This window comes from Dasypus novemcinctus, chromosome X (assembly GCF_030445035.2).
Source record: "Dasypus novemcinctus isolate mDasNov1 chromosome X, mDasNov1.1.hap2, whole genome shotgun sequence".
In the NCBI taxonomy this organism is placed as follows: Eukaryota; Metazoa; Chordata; class Mammalia; order Cingulata; family Dasypodidae; genus Dasypus; species Dasypus novemcinctus.
This window is the reverse complement of record NC_080704.1, coordinates 150,907,028-150,926,698: the sequence shown is the minus strand read 5'-3', so window position 1 is coordinate 150,926,698 and position 19,671 is coordinate 150,907,028. Positions and strand designations below refer to the sequence as shown.

Sequence of the window (19,671 nt, the reverse complement as noted above, 5' to 3'; positions counted from 1 at the left end):
TGAGGGGTATGAGGGACAGGGAACATCTAGGGCAGGCTTCTAGGAAGTGTGTGCATGTTCATCCTGTTATAGTGCATTGTATCAGTAGGTGGAGACCCACACATTGAGTGGAAAGGTGTTGGACTCCCATCTTGGGAGTCAAGCTATGTCCTCAAATTGAGGGGCAGGAGTATCTTTAGAGAATAGGCAGTACCTAATAAGGAAGGACAGGCTAGTATGTCAAGTCCTTAATGTTCTTGCAAGTATCTATGGATCTTGTTTTTCAAGGAATGAAGCTTGGTGGTTTCTGTGGGTCCTGAGGGGAGGGGGAGGGAAGATTAGAATAGATGGAGCATGGGGCATTTTGGGGGCAGTGGATATTTTCTACATGATCTTGCAGTGATGGATATAGGCCATGTTAATTTTCATAAAATTTTTAAAAAGTGTATGGTCCAAAATGTAAACCATAACATAAATCATTGATTGTGGTTAGCAGTAATGCTTCAATATTTGTACATCAATTGTAAAAAATGCACCATCCACATGTAAAATGTTTTAATAGAAGAAAGGAGAAGAGGGGGAGGATGTTTGGTATATGGAGATCCCCTATATTCTGTATGTTTCTTTTCTGTGACCTAAAGCTTCTTTGAATATAAAATGAAAAAAAATGAGACACTGGTGGAATAAATGGAAGAAAATGTTACTGCACATAATAAGGCAACAGATCTTTCAGTGAGGAAACACATAATGCCAAAATTTAATTTTTTAAATTTAATTTTTTATTATTTTTATTATTTCAAATTCTTTTTAATTTTTTTGTATTTTATTTGTCATTTTTAAAACTGTCATTATATTTCATTTTCTTATCAATTATATTCAGTTTTTTGGTGGCTTCATTTTTTAATTAATTTATTGAAGTATATCACTCATACATAAAAATACATAAACAGTAAGTATAAAATAATAGTTGTGAACTTACAAAACAAACATATATAACATCATACAGGACTCTCATAACTCACCCTACCACCAATAACTTGCATGGTTGTTAAACCTTTTTAACTAATGATTAAAAAGCATTGTCAAAATATTACTGTTGCCTACAACTGAAAGTCGGAGAATTGCATCCAGCATCCATGTGGAATCTAAGTCCTCTCTTGATATAGATGTGGAGTGGACACAACCATTCCAAGGTCCACAGAATGGAGGAATAGAGTATGGATTAGAGTGGACTTACTGATATTCTATTCATGAACTATTGTGATTAGTAATCAAAGAGAATGTGGCATTGGTGTGGAGAAAGTGGCCATGGTGGCTGCTGGGGGTAAGGAGTGGGAGGAAGAGATGTGATGTGGGAGCATTTTGGGGGGTTGGAGTTGTCCTGGGTGGTGCTGCAGGGACAGTTACTGGACATTGTATGTCCTCCCATGGCCCACTGGGTGGACTGTGGGAAAGTGTGGGCTATGGTGTGGACCATTGACCATGAGGTGCAGCAGTGCTCAGATATGTATTCACCAAATGCAATGAATGTCTCATGATGATGGAGGAGGTTGTTGTTATGGGGGGAGGAGTGGAATGAGGGAAGTGGGGGGTATATGGGGACCTCATTTTTTTTAATGTAACATTAAAAAAATAAAGAAAAAAAAGAAAAAATATTACTGTTAACCAAAGTATTCTTCCCTCACCCAACCCTATTATTATTATCCTTATGTAATTTATATATGAACATACATAAACAATTAAGTGTATAGTAAAATATGTGAACTTACAAAGCAAACATGCATAACAACATACAGGGGTCCCATACATCAGCCCTCTACCAACACCTTGCATTGTCATGAGACGATTGTTATAAATTATGAAAGAATATTGTCAGAATCTTACTACTCATCATAGTCCTTATTATACATTTGATGTGTGTTTTCCCCCAACCCACTGTAATATTATTTTAAATATATTTTTTATGACAGAAGTTGTAAACTTATAAAATAATCATGCACATGTGCAGAATTCCTAAATAACACCCCGCCATCAACACACCACACTGTGGTGGAACATTTGCTACAGATATGATAATACCATCTGATTGTTACCATGCCCATAGCATATATTTGGCACACATTTTCCATACAGACTCATTATCAACACAGCTCATCTTCAGCATAGATGCAAGAATATTATATTATTACTGCTAAGCACGGTCATAGGTAACTCCAGCTGTATTTTTCCCATGCTTCTCCACATTCCCAAAACCCTGCATTAGTGAGGTACATTTGCTCTAGCTCACAAAGGACACTCTTGCATCTGAACCATCAATGACAATTCTCATTCACCTCTTGTTTTACTGTACTATTCAGTTCCTAGCTTATTCTGTAGCATTCTGTAAATTGGCATTTACATAACTAGACTAACATTTTCAGCCACATCCCCATTTATGAACTCTGTTACTCACTATGTGCTACCATCCACTCTATACATTTCCACACTTTTACAGTAAAGTTAATTAAAAATTTATATACATTAAACATCAGTAGGCCATATCAATCCCCTTCATTTCTCATTTAAGAATCCACCACCTACCACCAGAGCTTGAAGATATTTTCCTATGCTTTCTTTTAGAAGCTTTATGTCTCTTGATTTTATTTTTAGGTTTTTTATACATTTTGAGTTAATTTTTGGATAAGGCGTGAGATAAGGGTCCTCTTTCTTTCAGCTGTGGATATCCAATTCTTTCAGCACTGTTTGTGGAATGCACTGTTCTACCCAAGCCATGTGGGTTTGACAAGCTAGTCAAAAATTACTTGATCATACATGTGAGGGTCTGTTTCTGAACCATCAATTTGGTTCCATTGGTCTATGTGTCTGTCTTTATGCCAGTACCATGCTGTTTTTATGAATATCGCTAGGTAATATGATTTAAAATCTGGAGATGAGGATTCGTTTTTCCTTTTTATGATGTCTCTAGCTATTCACAACCCCTTACCCTTCCAAATAAATTTGATGATTGTGTATTCAATTTTTTTTAAATGTTGGTGGAATTTTTATCAAGATTGCAATGAATCTGTACATTGATTTGAGTAGAATTGACATCTTAATGATATTTAGTCTTCCAATCCATGAGTGTGGAATATTCTTCCAGTTATTTAGGACTTTTTTCATTTCTTTGAACAATGAGTTGCAGTTTTCTGAATACAAGTACTTTATATTGTTGGTTAAGTATATTACTATTTGAGTTTTATCTGTCATATTTTATTTTCACCACTCTATTGACAATTTTTGTTACTTTTATTGATATAATCTTTATTTCTAGACTTTCTGCCAGGCCTCTCTCCCCTGTCTTTTCTTTTCAAGCTCTAACATACCCTTTAGTATTTCCTGAAAACCTGGTCTCTTGCTTAGAAATTCTCTCAGTTTCTGTTTATCTGTGAATATTCTAATCTCACACTCATTTTAGAAAGACAGACAGACATACTGCATATAAGATTCTTGGCTGGAAGTTTTTCTCTTGTAATATCTTAAATATATCAGACGACTGTCTTCCTGCCTCCATGGCTTCTGGTGAGAAATCAGCACTTATAAGGGATACTTGGGTATCCCTTATATGTAACGCATTGCTTTTCTCTTGCTTTTCTCAGAATTCTCTCTCTGTCTTTGGCATTTGATATTCTGATACATATGTGCCTTGGAGTTGGTCTATTTGAATTTTTTTGGATGGGAGTACCTTACGCTTCTTGGACATGGATATTTACGTCCTTCAATAGGGTTAGGAAATTTTCTACAGTTATTTCTTCAAATATTCCTTCTGCCCCTTTTCCCTTCTCTTCTCCTTCTGGGACACCCATGACATGTATATTTGCATGTCTTTTGCTGTCATTTAGTTCCCTGAGACCTTGTTCAATTTTTTACCATTCTTTTCTTTCTTTTTTTTTTTTTTTGATTTTTTTTATTGATTTTGTAAAAATATTACATTAAAAAATATGAGGTCCCATTCGACCCCACCACCCCCACCGCACCCCTCCCCCCCCCAGCAACACTCACTCCCATCATCATGACACATCTATTGCATTTGGTAAGTACATCTCTGGGTATCTCTGCACCTCATGGTCATTGGTCCACATCATGGCCCACATTCTCCCCCATTCCACACAGTGGGCCCTGGGAGGATTTACAATGTCCGGTGATTGCCCCTGAAGCACCATCCAGGGCAACTCCAAGTCCCAAAGGCACCTACACATCTCATCTCTTCCTGCCATTCCCCATACCCAACAGCCACCATGTCCACTTTTCCCACTCCATTGCCACCTTTTCTCTGAGGTCCTTGGATTTTTACCATTCTTTTCTTCATCTGTTCTTTTGTATGTTCACTTTCAGAGGCCATTTCTTCAAGCTCACCTATCCTTTCTTCTGCCTCTTCAAATATATTACATAATTCCAATGTTTTTAAATTTCATTTATTGCAGCTTTCATTCCCATAAGATCTGCTATTTTTATGTGTATGCTTTCAAATTCTTCTTTGTGCTCATCCTGTGTCTTCTTAACAACCTTAATCTCTAGCCATCTCATTGAATTTATTAAGATTTGTTTGAACATCTATGATTAGTTGTCTCAACTCCTTTATGTCATCTGGAGGCTTATCTTGTTCCTTTAACTGGGCCATATCTTCCTGTTCTTGGTGTGGATTGTAATTTTTTGTTGGTGTCTTGGCATCTGGATTACTAGAGTATTTATTCTTGGTGCAGTTTTTCTTCTTAGTTTAGGGCTTCCTGCCCTTTCTTCCTTGCTGATTGTGCAGTAGGAGCCAAGGAAGTAGTTGGTACTATAAACTCTGGGGGCTGAAGCTGCCCTCATTACCCCAGAGACTGAGGAAGCGAAGCTTCTCCCAACTTTCTCCTTTGCCAGGAGTAGGACAGAGTCACAGCTGTGTGGAATAATCCAAGTCGTGCAAGTGTAGACTGTAGTTGCCCAGAGAGACTGATGAAGCTTCATGCCCCTTTCTCCCCTGCCTGGGTGGGGATGGAGCTGCAGGTGGATCTAAGCAGTGCAGATCCAAGATGACTGCAGTTTCCCTGGTAGACTTCCGATTATTCAGTCTCTGACAAGCAAAGGTATCTGCAGTTTTGTGGACAGGCTGGTGCAGGGCCTGCCAGCCTCCTCCCTGCCAGAGTTTGGCTTGAAGCCTAGCCTAAGGCTATAGGCCGATCTGGGTGAAAGAAACTGGTTCCTACCATCACTGTGATTTTTGGTCCTGGTTTCCTCTCAGGCTGGGGGTGGAGTCAAAATTGAGGCCACAGGCCTCTTTCTGACTTAGGCAGATTCACACCCCAGCTGTTGCCAGGGTTATATCTTGGTCATCCAAGTCTGCCAGTCAGTAGCCAAAATCAGCACTCAACTCTCTCCTCCTCCCCTTGTTTGGGGAAACGAGGCTTCCAATTCCAGCCACAGAATAGCTTCTTGGATGGCTCGTTCTGCCAGAGTAGGATAATCACCAGCCTCCACGGCTTGGCCAGCAATTTCCTGGAGAGGCTGACACAGGTCCCTGCAACTTCCTCCATTCTGTAGGTTGCACTGGGTCTTAGGCTAGAACTGCAATCTGACCTGGATGGAAAGAAGCCAGTCCCCAGAAGCACTGGGATTTTCAGTCTGCCCCGCTTTCCCTCATGCCAGGTACTGGGTTAAGATGGTGGCTTCTAGCCCCTTTCTGTCTTGGACAGGCTCAAACTTTAGCGGTTCTCAGGATTATACTTTAGCCTGATGAATTTACTCATCAATAGCTGAAGTTGGTGCCCAACCATCTCTTCCTCCCCCATTTTGGGGAAGTGGAGCTTTCAATTCCAGTCACTGAACAGCTCCTGAGGTGGCTTGTGCCTCCAGCGGAGGATGAGCACTAGCTGAAGGGTTGTGGAGCACTCTACTTAAAAGTCTTCTCTGCAGATGGGCAGTTTCCTCCTTCCATTCCTTCAAGGATGTGGCAGGATGCTCTTCTGGTCTCCTGGAGCCCCCAAACAGGTGCTTCAGCTACCACCAGATAGCTCTGTGTGTTTCTTAACAGCCCTGAAGCAGGAGCTGACTCTAGAAGCTCTTTACTCCACCGCCATCTTGCTGGTTCTGTTGGCTTCATTTTTTAAAAAGTTTTGGATTGCAGAATGGTTACAACTGTGACAGGGGAGGATCATGGGTGCAGGGTGTCAGTGATGGGGGATGCATGGGGGAGGTTCACCTGGGGTATATCTATAAGGCATATAAATGTGTTCAAGTATCATGGGGCATTGCAATGGTGGGTGGACATCCAAAAAATAACCAAAAGAATATCCAATTCCCATCCTGGGGAGTTCTGTCTCATTCTCTAATAGGACTGTAAGAATCCCCTGAGTACACGGGCAATGACTAGTGAAGGAGGATGAACCACTGGTGGACCCTTGATATTGATGACTATAGTTATGAAACTTTTCTTTTGAAATTGAAACTTAGCTGCGGTCACCCCTCGGGCTGAAGTGTGGTTTGCTGGCCTGGCAGGGGAGCGGCCGCGGTAGGCCTAATTCCGCTGCCCCCATAATAGGGTGGTTGGTCGGGCCCACCGCCACCCCTGAAGGAAGCTCGGCATGGGCGCAGAGTGCCCTCGGGTCTCCCCTTCTCGGCAGCCATGCTTCCGCGGCCACCCCTCTTCCCAGATGGCGCCACCTGATGCCTTGTGGGGTGGCACCCTTCTTCCTTCTCCCTGCGCAGGCGCAGGGCAGAAAATTCCAGTCTGCCCTTTTCCCCTCCCCCGACAGCAGCAACAGCCAGGTGTGGGCGGAAAAATCCAGCCCGCCCTTTTCCCCTCCCCCGACAGCAGCAACAGCCAGGTGTGGGCGGAAAAATCCAGCCCGCCCTTTTCCCTTCCCCCGACAGCAGCAACAGCCAGGCATGGGCGGGAGACTCAAGTCTGCCCTCCACCCCAGCAACAGCAGCCACCAATCCCTGAACCCTGCCCCTTCCCCCAGCAACAGCGACAGCCAATCCCTGGCCACCACCCCTCCCCCGTCCAGTACCACCCACTGACCTTTCGCCAGCAACCAATCAGAACAGGGCATGGCTTTGGCCAATCAGCCTTCCCCAGCCCCTATAAAACTGTTGCCTCTCCCTCAGTAAAGTGGACTTGCGTGTTTACCTTGTCTCCGCGGTAGTTCTTCTGCCGTGCGCCCTCCAGTCCTGAGAGCCCCCGACAAGGGCCTGGCCTCCCTTGTCCCCAGTTCGTCGCCTGCTTCTCCGGGCGACCCCTTCGTCGCCTGCTTCTCCGGGTGACCCCTTCATCGCCTGCTTCTCTGGGCGACCCCTTCGTCGCCGGCTTCGCCGGGCGACCCCATCAGCCGAACCGCGCTACCCCTTGTGAGACCGATCCCTCGTCTGCTGCCGGACCGACCCCTCGTCCCAAGTGGGACCGACCCCTCGTCCCAAGCGGGACCGACCCCTCGTCCAGAGCTGGACCGACCCCTCGTCCGCAGCCAGACCCCACCTCTACCGACCGAGCAAACCGTCGCAGCTGGCGCCCAACGTGGGGCAAGGCAACTCCACCACAGCCTCACTCCATAACCTGGCGGCCCCCCCCCTTCTCACCTTGGGACTTCTCTCGTGCAACATTGCTGCTACCTGAGCCTTGGCTACCTCATACGATCCACGGCGGTCTGGGAGAATTGCTGGATGGCTTTCTCCTTCCATGTCGGGGGCTTATACCGACCCGCTATGATTAAGAGGAGCCTTGGATTTCTCGGGAGCGTGCGCTTGCACGTCTGAAGTAATCCTACCACAGCCCTACCCCCTCCTCTCTTCTCACCTTGGGACTTCTCTCGTGCAACATTGCTGCTACCTGAGCCTTGGCTACCTCATACGATCCAAGGCGGTCTGGGAGAATCGCTGGATGGCTTTCTCCTTCCATGTCAGGGGCTTATACCGACCCGCTATGATTAAGAGGAGCCTTGGATTTCTCTGGAGCGCGCGCTTGCACGTCTGAAGTAATCCTACCACAGCCCTACGCCTTCCTCTCTTCTCACCTTGGGACTTCTCTCGTGCAACATTGCTGCTACCTGAGCCTTGGCTACCTCATACGATCCACGGTGGTCTGGGAGAATCGCTGGATGGCTTTCTCCTTCCATGTCGGGGGCTTATACCGACCCGCTATGATTAAGAGGAGCCTTGGATTTCTCGGGAGCACGTGCTTGCACGTCTGAAGTAACCCTACCATAGCCCTACGCTCTCCTCTCTTCTCACCCCTATCTTTTCGCTCTGCATTGCTGCTCCTGAACCTTGGTGACCTCATATGATCCACGGCGGTCTGGGAGAATCGCTGGATGGCTTTCTCCTTCCATGTCGGGGGCTTATACCGACCCGCTATGATTAAGAGGCGCCAATAAAACTCTCAGGAGCGCGTGCCTGAGCACCTCCACCCCTGCCTTCACCTCTGCCTCCTCCCCTCCGTGCTTGCTCCCCTTTGCCTTGCTCCACTGCTCGTCGTTCCGCCCTCCCCTCGTCGGGGCCTTCTCTTGGCCCGCGACCACCGTCGGAGCCCCACCGGCTCCGACCCCTCGTCTCACCGTGCACCTCGGCTCCCATCGCCGCGCTCTCAAGGTAAGGGCCCCTTTTCTTATCGGCTCCAAAAGGCCATTAGCAATGGGTAACATCCTATCTGCTAAGCAAGCCCCACAAGTTCGGGCCCTCGCCGGTCTCCTAGACACTCACCGGTGTAAGATCTCTTTGAAACAGCTCCAAGTATATTGGGACCTTCTTCTCCCCTTTAATCCATGGCTTACCATGTGTCAGCTTTGGGACCCGGACACCTATACTCGCCTTATAGATAGGGTCACTTCTGCTGTGGAGCAGGAAGGTAAAAGATTCCCTCCTGGCTTATTACAGGCAACATGAAGTCCACAAGAAATCTTGAAGGGTATAATCTATGATATGCTATATAAAAAAAGATTTAAAAGCAGCTATACCAAGAAAGTAAGAATTATGAGTCAACTGTAAATAAATTATATATTTCTGTTAATGTGTTGTAATTGTTCTGTGTTTCTCTGTCTGTTCGTTCAATGTCAACATATATTGTGATACCTCCGGATGGTAAATATAAATTACTAGAAATCTTTAAAAGAGCTCTATTCAAATGGCCAAAAATTAAATAAGCACTTATATTAATACTTAAGTTTATTATATTAATACATAAGTTTAAATGTTAATAAGATATCTACAATTTTAAAAAAAATTGTAAGTCTTAATTAACAAAATTAACTGTACGTCTTCATAAAAAGTTGTTCTTGCCTAGATTAAAATGAATAATTTATTTTTCTTCACAGGATAATATAAAGAATGTAAAACTTATATGAATATTAAAAAGGTTAAAAGTTTGTAAAAATGCTAACGGAAATGTAATAAGTTTTGCAAAAAGACGTATTTTGTCCTAAAGTAGGATGGCTAATTTTTCATAAACTCTTGAAATTTAATTTGCATGCGGCAAGTGTAAAAGGTATTGTGATAACTTTACGTAAGGGAATGTGTTCTGTAAAGATAAAATTTATCTTCAATAGTTTACATTAAGGTATTAAATGGCTAATTCCAAAAGGTCATTCTTAAATATATATATATAAAACTAAATTGATGATAATAATAATAAAAGGTAATTTTATAACAGGAAAGATTAACAGCAACCAAGCTCCCCTGCCAACTTGCTTTTAGGAAACGGTTTCTAATATTGCATGCTACTAAGTATTTAAAGAAAAGTTATTCTTAAGGAAACAGAGGATGATTTTGTCTTTGCAGCCATTGTCTACTTAGCAACACCCCTCGCTATCGGCCTAGCCACTGTTGTGCCGGACGATTGAAACCTTAAACAAAGACTCCTCCTCACTGTCATCTTCCTATCTATCGTTACTATATTTACTGCCCTCATTCTCCTTCGTTTATAAAGCAGTCTCCTACAAACCACAAAGCTTCTGTCTTAAACATACCATTCTCAACCCTATCCTCTAAATGATCTTCTCACTTCCCCCACAGCCTTTAATACTCTATTTCTTCCTCATAACCTTTGCTTTCTTGATAATATTTTCCGCCATCTGTCTAGCCGCTACCACCCCAGAAGATTGTAACCATGGCCCCCCATGCCGCCATCGCTCTCAAGCAGCTCCAGCCCTGCTAAACGGCCCGCAACCCGCTTTCCCCGGCCGGCGGCCTGCTTTCTAGCATCCAATAACGCTTCTGCTCTTGCCTCCCCATACTTCTGCAGAGCTTCCTCCTGTCTCGACCTCACTCCTCTTCTCAGCCATCCAAAGCGTCCTTTCTCGTCCCCCGCCCCCCTCCTTTTTTTGCTTGAACCCCCATTGCGTTGCAGATTGGGCTGCCCCATGTCGGCCTGCCCCATTAACATCGGCCTCTCTCGCGCTCGTGGAGACTTTGGCCTTCTTATTGTCCTCGCCTACGTCTCCACCACTCCCGACGCTGCCGCCACCACCATCGCTGGTGCCCTGACCCGACTTGTCCTCACCACTGCGATCCTCCAGACCATCACACAGTCTGCCTCTACCGCTCTTCGCCACCAAGAAGAGATCAACTACCTGTAACGCGCTGTCATTCGGGACTTTTAACAGCAGATAGACCTTATAGCCGCCGAGATCAACAAGAATTGGACATTGGCCACCCTTGCTTACAATGGCAAGATACCGCCCCCCAAATTGTACATTTGTATCCCCGTCATACTCACCTCCCTCTTCAGCCCGCTTCCCTCATTGCTTACTGCCTCTTGGGCCTCGGCTACTTGTTGCTGCTGCCATCCTGGCCCTTATTTGAAAAGAAGGGGGAAATGCGGTCACCCCTCGGGCTGAAGTGTGGTTTGCTGGCCTGGCAGGGGAGCAGCCGCGGTAGGCCTAATTCCGCTGCCCCCATAATAGGGTGGTTGGTCGGGCCCACCGCCACCCCTGAAGGAAGCTCGGCATGGGCGCAGAGTGCCCTCGGGTCTCCCCTTCTCGGCAGCCATGCTTCCGCGGCCACCCCTCTTCCCAGATGGCGCCACCCGATGCCTTGTGGGGTGGCACCCTTCTTCTTCCTTCTCCCTGCGCAGGCGCAGGGCAGAAAATTCCAGTCTGCCCTTTTCCCCTCCCCCGACAGCAGCAACAGTCAGGTGTGGGCGGAAAAATCCAGCCCGCCCTTTTCCCCTCCCCCGACAGCAGCAACAGCCAGGTGTGGGCGGAAAAATCCAGCCCGCCCTTTTCCCTTCCCCGGACAGCAGCAACAGCCAGGCGTGGGCGGGAGATTCAAGTCTGCCCTCCACCCCAGCAACAGCAGCCACCAATCCCTGAACCCTGCCCCTTCCCCCAGCAACAGCGACAGCCAATCCCTGGCCACCACCCCACCCCCGTCCAGTACCGCCCACTGACCTTTCGCCGGCAACCAATCAGAACAGGGCGTGGCTTTGACCAATCAGCCTTCCCCAGCCCCTATAAAACTGTTGCCTCTCCCTCAGTAAAGTGGACTTGCGTGTTTACCTTGTCTCCGCGGTAGTTCTTCTGCCGTGCGCCCTCCAGTCCTGAGAGCCCCCGACAAGGGCCTGGCCTCCCTTGTCCCCAGTTCGTCGCCTGCTTCTCTGGGTGACCCCTTCGTCGCCTGCTTCTCCGGGCGACCCCTTCGTCGCCGGCTTCGCCGGGCGACCCCGTCAGCCGAACCGCGCAACCCCTTGTGAGACCGATCCCTCGTCTGCTGCCGGACCGACCCCTCGTCCCAAGTGGGACCGACCCCTCGTCCCAAGCGGGACCGACCCCTCGTCCAGAGCTGGACCGACCCCTCGTCCGCAGCCAGACCCCACCTCTACCGACCGAGCAAACCGTCGCACTTAGCCTTGTATTATAGGTTGCCTGAGAGTTACCTCCTGAAAGTCACCTTGTTGCTCAAATATGGCCTCTCTTTAAGCCAAACTCAGCATATAAATGCATTACCTTCCCCTTGGGGATGTGACTCCTGGGGATGACCCTCCCAGCACCAAGGGATTGCTACCAAGCACCAAGTAGCAATGCAACTGGAAAAAGATCTTGACCAAAAGGGAGAAAGGGTAAAGACAAATGAGTTTATATGGCTAAGAGACTTCAAAGTGAGTCAGGAGGTTATTCCAGAGGCTACGCTTATGCACATCTCAGCAGGATCTCAATGACTACAAAAGTAAGTATTGTCTCAAATAGCAGGGCTCCTGAGGGCTCTGGAGACATCCAGACACTATAGGCAGAGCAGACAGCTCAGGAGTTTGGTTCCCTGCCAATGGGACCTACTTTGGAATTTATGCTCCCTAGTGTCACAGAGTTGGACTCAGTTGTGGTATATGTCCAAGAGACTTAAATCTTTGGGCTCTCCATGTGCCAGTTGGGCCCTAAATCTCAACAGTGTTGCAACACCTACTCTCCATTTCATTGGACTCACCCAGGACAACTAACAAGGAGATGATAATGGACAACTAACAAGGAGATGATAATGGACAACAACCATCCCAAGGAACAGAGAGAGTCTGCAACTGCAAGCAAGATAGTCCCCTCCATCTGTCCAATGTGATCTAAGCTCCCTTTCAATTAGAGGTGAAGTGGGCAACACCATCCCAGAATCCTCAGGGCTGGAGAATGAACGAAGGACTAGAGTAGACTTACTGTTATTCTACTATAGACGTACTGTGGTTCTAGCAATGGAAGAACTTATATCATTGATGTGGAGGCAGTGGCCACTGGAGCTTCTGAGGGCAGGGAGAGGGAAAAACAGGGGTAATATGGGGGCATTTTTGGGACTTGGGCATTGTCCTGAATGACATTGCAATGACAGATATAGGCCGTTATATATTTTACCATATCCTACAGAATTTTGTGGGAGAGAGTGTAAACTACAATGTAAACTATAATCCATGCTTAGTGGCAATGCTCAAAGGTGTTCATCAATTCTAACAAATGTACCACACTAATGAAAGATGTTGTTAATGTGGGAAAATTGGGAGGGGCAGGGAGTGGGGCATATGGAAATCTATATTTTGTATGTAACATTTATATAATCTAAGTATCCTATAAAAAATTAAAAGCATATTTTAAAAAGTAATTGATGGTGAGAGACTGAAAGCTTTCCCCATTAACATCAGGAACAAGACAAGTATATGTATGCTCATCTCTTCTATTCAAAATTATACTGGAAGTGCTATTCAGTGCAATAGGCAAGAAAAAGACACAATATGCACACAGAGATTAGAAAACAAGAAACTGTCTTTATTTACAGATGAGAGATCATTTATGTGGAAAATGTAATGGAATCTTCCAAAGGTACTGGAACTGATAAGTTAGATTAATAAGATAGCAGCATGCAATATTAATACACAAAGCAATAGACTTTCTATATACCAGGAATAAATAATAGAAAATTTAACATTTAAAGTATCATTTATAATGGTGTAAAATAAAAATACTTAGAGATAAATCTGACACTGGAACCAAAAACCATTGCTGAGAGAAATTAAAGAATACCTAAATACATGGAAAGATATGCCACATTCATGAATTGGAATTCTAGGTTTTGTTAAGATGTCAAATTTCTCAAAACTGATCTATGGATTCAATGCAATCCCAATCCCAATCAAAATCCCAGCAGGTTTTTTTGTAGAGTTTTACCAGCTGATTTGAAATTCACATGAAAATACGACCTAGAATAGCTAAAATAATTTTTGGGGAAAAAAAAGAACAAAGTTGGAGGGCTAACAGTATCACTTTTAAAGTGTTAATATAAATGACAGTAATCAAAACAATGTAGTATTGGCATAAAGACAAACAAATAAATCAATGAACAGAATGGAGTCCAGGGAATAAACCCTTGCCAATATAGGCAACTGGTAATTGACCGAGGTGCAAAGGCAATTCAGTGGAGAAAGGATAGACTTTAAAACAAATGGTGCTGAAACAATTGGGTTTCTGCATGCCAAAAATAATTAACTTTATCCAGACTTTGCACCACAAACAGAAATTAACTCAAAATAGATCATTGGCCTAACTGTGAAACTTAAGACTATAAAACTTCTACCAGGGCATATAGGATAAAATCTTTGTGACCTTGGGTTAGGTAAAGGGCTTTTTTCCCTATATTACACCAAAAAGCACAAGCCATAAAATAACAAATAGATACATCAGTCTTGATCAAAATTTAAAACTTCTGCACTTCAGAGGACACTGTTAGAATGAAAAGAAAAAACAAAGAATTAGAAAAAGTAATTATAAATTGAATATTTGCTGAAAGATTTTTACCGAGAATATAAAAAGAACTCTCAAATTCAACAAAAGGTAAACAAACAACCCAATCTAAAATTGGGCAAAGTGAATATAGGATGGCAAATAAGCCATGAGAAGATGTGTAATATCATAAGCCAGTAGGGAAATACAAATTAAACTGACATGACAGTAAGGAAAAACTTGAGATGAAAAAGCAAGAGAAAAGATGAAATTGAGAGGAGGATAAAAAGTTCAATGGAGAAAAGGAGAAGAAAGGAAAGATAAGAGAGGAGAAGAAGGAAGTAGAGGTGGGCAAAGAGAAGAGAGGGTGGGAGATGGAAGCAAAAGAAAAGAAAACCCTTATCAGCATGGAGTTGATTTTGGTCCTGGCAACACTTATCAGTGCAAGACTGAGGTCTATCTCCTCATGAAGGGCAGGAGTTGTGCCAGCTCCTTTGCTCTTTTGTACCCCTATTGGGATTCCAGTTCAGGCCAATAGGTCAAAATCTCTGTGATTCTCAACAGCTGGGATGTTAGTTGCCTCTGGGAGATAGTATCAATCAATCTATGTTGAGTAGTCATTTGCACTTGTTATTTTCTAAGAGGAAATCAATTTGAATATAGACAAGGTATCAAATGCCTTCATTCGATTAGATTAAAAGCTAGATAAGCCTTATGCTTGAATTAAAAATTGAGGATGACATCTTAGAACTGTGTAACTCTAGCTTATTACATTTCCCCCCTTTCCTCTTAAAGGCATAGATACAATATCCTTTCACAAAGGTATCGCCATGAGTGGGCTTCTATGAAGGTGAAAATACGTGTAGAATATACCCCTCCTTACAATGGTTTTAGTACAATTACTGATTTGGGAATTTAGGATGGATTTTCAGAGGCATATTTTCCCTCCAGCCCGGAAAAGCCATGTAGAAGCTCCCCAGAGAACTCTTAATCGCCCTGTACAAACTGCTCCAGCAGCCTCCCTCACAGTGGCATCTGCACTGCTCTCTGGGGGTGTTTTGTGAGGCCCTGGAGACAGACACATGTATTCTCCTACTGGGATGGAGAGCAGAACCCTCCCAGGAATGATTGGAAGACATCCCAGTTGAAGCAGACGGCCACTATTCACCTTGCTCTTTGCTCACTGGAGAGGCTTTGCTTAGACTGCTTGTGTGAAGAATGCAGTTTTAGGAGTAATGAAAAGCAATTTGAATGTTTCTTAGTCCATATCATTATACAAGAGGCAGTACAGTAATTGGTAGCACCAATTTGGAAGATCTTGTAGCAAGATCCAACAGATCTTTCATTTTAGTTTATATCCCAACTCTGTGTGATCTTGGGCAAATCACTTCACCTCTCTGTGCTTCAGTTTCCTCATATGCAAAATGAGAATAATAATCATAAGCACCTTGTAAGGTTGTTGTGAGAATTAAATAAAATAATATATATGAAGCACTAGAACAAGGCCAGATATTACAATATTATAAGCATGTTGTAATTATTAATTACTATTATGATCCTTGGTGACTTTCCATGGCCTCTCTTCAAACTGAGCCCTCAAGACCACATCCAGATCCCTCCTCCCAAAGCAAGCAAGCACACACACACACACACACACACATCTTGTATTTTTTTCTCAGAAGACTCTGAGGCTCCTACCAGCTTCATGAAAAAACTTTGCGATTGGGAAATGAAATGTCAGCCAAAAACTAACTACTACATTGTCGATCCCTGATGGACATTAACCAGTTCACCTTGCCTTCAGTATAGAGTTCTGCATATCTCTTTTATTGGGAGGAAGTAATCCAGTCCAATCATGACACACTAAGACTGTACAGATTTACTGGATTGGATTGCTTATATATAGGAGGATATGAGTCTTTAAAAATATTTACATAAAATAATTGCTCTTTGAATTCCAGAATACTAAATTTGGTGAATTATTTCAATATTTCTAGATGCTATGATAACTGAAATTAATGGGATAGTGATGCAAACAGTCAGGAAGCTGGATGGAGGTAGGAACTTCAAATTCACCAACTAGGAGAAAATGAACAAATATCCACACTCTGTCTATTTCTAAGGGAGATCTCCTCTTTTAGAATTATGTAAAGGATTGAATTTAATAATATGTAAAGTACAAAGGATGTGTATCAATTGAAAACAATACCCAAATAAGATACTATCGGGGAAGAAGCTAAATAACTATCTGCGGAAAAGGAGCAGTGAGTGAATGGTAAGTAGTATTTAAAAGCAATAATACTAAGGATGAAATGGAGCTACCGCTGATTGTGGAAAGTGAGTTTCAGAAAGATTGTACAACATGCCTGATGGAAAAACCTGGGTTGTTTTTCCTACACCATTCTACTAGTTCTAAGTTTATGCTTAATGAGCCGATACTCACTGGAAAGACTCAAAGCTATGTGAACCTTCTCATTAGAATAATTGTTCTAGAAATTTCACCACTGACCAAGGACCCTCTGCAGTATAAGCAAGTGGTGCTACTGAAGCTAAAGTATGGAGAGGGAGGATCAATGAAACATGAAAGAAAAAGGATCAAGTACACAGTAAAGACACTTCACAACATGTTGCTTTAGAGAATCAATTTTTTTCTTTCTTTATTTTTTAATGTTACATTAAAAAATATATGAGGTCCCATATACCCCCTGCCCCCCTCCCCCCACTCCTCCCCCCATAACAACAGCCTTCTCCATCATCATGAGACATTCATTGCACTTGGTGAATACATCTCTGAGCACTGCTGCACCTCATGGTCAATGGTCCACACCATAGCCCACACTCTTCCACAGTCCACCCAGTGGGCCATGGGAGGACATACAATGTCCGGAAACTGTCCCCACAGCACCATCCAGGACAACTCCAAGTCCCGAAAACGCCCCCACATTTCATCTCTTCCACACACTCCCTACCCCCAGCAGCCACCATGGCCACTCTCTCCACACCAATGTCACATTTTCTTCGATTACTAATCACAATAGTTCATGAATAAAACATCAGGAAGTCTACTCTAATCCATACTCTATTCCTCCATCCTGTGAACCCTGGAATGGTTGTGTCCACTCCACATCTATATCAAGAGGGGACTTAGATTCCACATGGATGCTGGATGCAATTCTGCTTGCAGTTGTAGGCACTCTTGGCTCCCTGGTGTGGTGGTTGACCTTCTTCACCTCCATGTTAGCTGAGTGGGGTAAGTCCAATAAACCAGAGAGTAGGAGTTGCAAGTCTGTTGAGGCTCAGGGCCTGGCTATCACATGGTCAGTCCAGAGATTCAGGTCCTCTGGGGATACACTAAACCCCAGCACCAATTGTGAACATGAATTTTAGAATCTATCCATAATTTTGACCCTTTATCGGGATTTCATCTGTGTAGCTATGGCACAATCAGAAATGTAAAACACTAGCCATTTTACTTAAGTACCTGGAATAGTGGAAACAACATTGGATTCAGATTCTGTTCCCAGCTATAGGCAATTCACAATTCTTACTCCTCTGTGAAAAATAAAGGGGTTGGTGAGGTAGGACTTCTGGAATGATGGAGTAAGGGGCTCAGTGGACCTTATCCAGAGCTCCCCAGCAAAACAAATGAACTGGTGAAAATTATACAAAACAATCATTTAAAGTCTTTGGACATTGTCCTAAGGGTATGCAGCAAATAGAGAAATGTTCATAACAGAAAAACTACTAAATTTCAGTAAGAACAGTAAGAAGTCTTACCTACACCTCCTAGCTCCCAGTTATGGAAGCTCTAACATGGGCCTGTGCAACTGAGAAGATTGGGATTTTCTCCCCCACAATCTGCTAGTCTAGGGTGATGATTTTATCCCAGGTGGGGCAGGTTGCTGTTGTCTCTCATCACCCTACCCAGCTCTGTGTTCAAAAGTGCTATTTCAAGCAAGCATTGCCGAAAGGACTGGATGCATCTTCCTCTACCCTGCCCCAATTTATATTATGGAAGTTCTACTACAGGTGTGGCAGGCCAGGAATACTATTTCAAATCATCACTGTCTCAGCTCACTCATTGGGCAGAGGTTCCAAACCAGGAGGAGCATGCAAAGAAAGTGAGAAGTTCTCACCACTACCCAATGGCAACCTCATAGAGTAGAATGTCACTCCAGGAAAAGTAGGTCCTTGCCCCCAGCTCCAGTATAGTGGCACAGAGTTTCTGCCCTGGAGGAAAAGGCCATAAGGTGAAGATCTCCATAGCGCTACACAAGGGAACTAACTATTTGGAGCAGAGAGTGGAGAATTCCATGCATAAGGATGTTGTCAAAACAATGGAGTCTGGGAAGCGGCTGTGGCTCAATCAGTTGGGCTCCTGTCTACCATATGGGAGGCCCTGGGTTTGCATCCCAGGGCCTCCTTCTGAAGGCAGGCGCGCCAGTATGCTGCAGAGAGCTGCTGGCCTGCAAGCACCACGGAATGCCACCCGGCCCGCAAGCGCTGCAGAGAGCCGACTTAGCAAGGTGATGCAACAAAAAAGGGAGACAAGCAACAATGCAGAAGAGTGCACAGCGAATGAACACAGAGAGCAGACAGCAAACAAGCCACAAGAGGGGAGGTTATAAATAAAAAATAAATACAGGCACAGAAGGACATACAGGGAATGGATACAGAGAGCAGACAGCATGCAAAAAGCCTCAAAGGGGGGGGGGGTAAACAAACAAAACAAAAAAAACAATGGAGCTCTTGTTGGAGAACAATTACAAAAGGTTGGTAACTTCATGGTATAAGCAAAATGGCAGCCTGAAGTTTAATAGACAGGATCAGAGAAAGAGACAGGTACGAAAAGCCCTCCTGAGATCATTGTCAAATCTGTTGAGTTGGGAAGGTTGTGTCCATGCACCAGGCTGCACCCACTGAGGAGCAATCAAAGTGGCTTACCATGGGGTAGACTTGAAAGCATTCGACCAAGCTTCAGACAGATTCCTCAACACAGGGCAGAAATTTCACTGCCACAAAGGGTTTAAACACCCCTTTGACCAAACACTGACTGAATAATAAGCTATTCTGACTCAGGGAAAAAAGGTCTAAAATAATATCACAGGCATCTGTAGCAGTCTGGAAGACTGTGCATGTCCAAGGCTGTGCTCTCTCAGGAGAGATTGTAGAGAGAACCTAAAACTACTAATCCCTATCTGAACGTGGGGCAAAAAATGTAAATTCCATGAACTGTACCAGCAGCCTCCAAGCCACAAATGCATCCAATAGTAAAAGACATAATACAGCTGGCTTATGGAACTCAAGCACAACCTTTGTTAAATAAGTGGCTTATGCTGACCCAGGTATAAGCCCCAGGTAGCCAGACTAAAAGAAGGGAAAAAAAAACCATGTAGGGACATCAGAGGTTACACACTGTGGAGACAATAGACTGCAGAATTAATACAGCCAAGTCAATGAACAAATAAACAAATGACCAAGAAAACAATAGCAA

The 19,671-nt window shown here is 44.1% G+C and overlaps 1 long non-coding RNA gene across 1 annotated transcript in view; it reads right to left on the bottom strand.

Moving 5' to 3' along the window:
* Positions 1-13,205: 13,205 nt before the first annotated feature.
* LOC131277234 (uncharacterized) overlaps positions 13,206-19,671 on the bottom strand; it is a 100,925-nt gene continuing 94,459 nt past the window's right edge. The window contains exon 3 of the long non-coding RNA XR_009184423.2: positions 13,206-14,177. This is a non-coding gene — a long non-coding RNA (uncharacterized lncRNA). The remainder of the gene's footprint in view (positions 14,178-19,671) is intronic.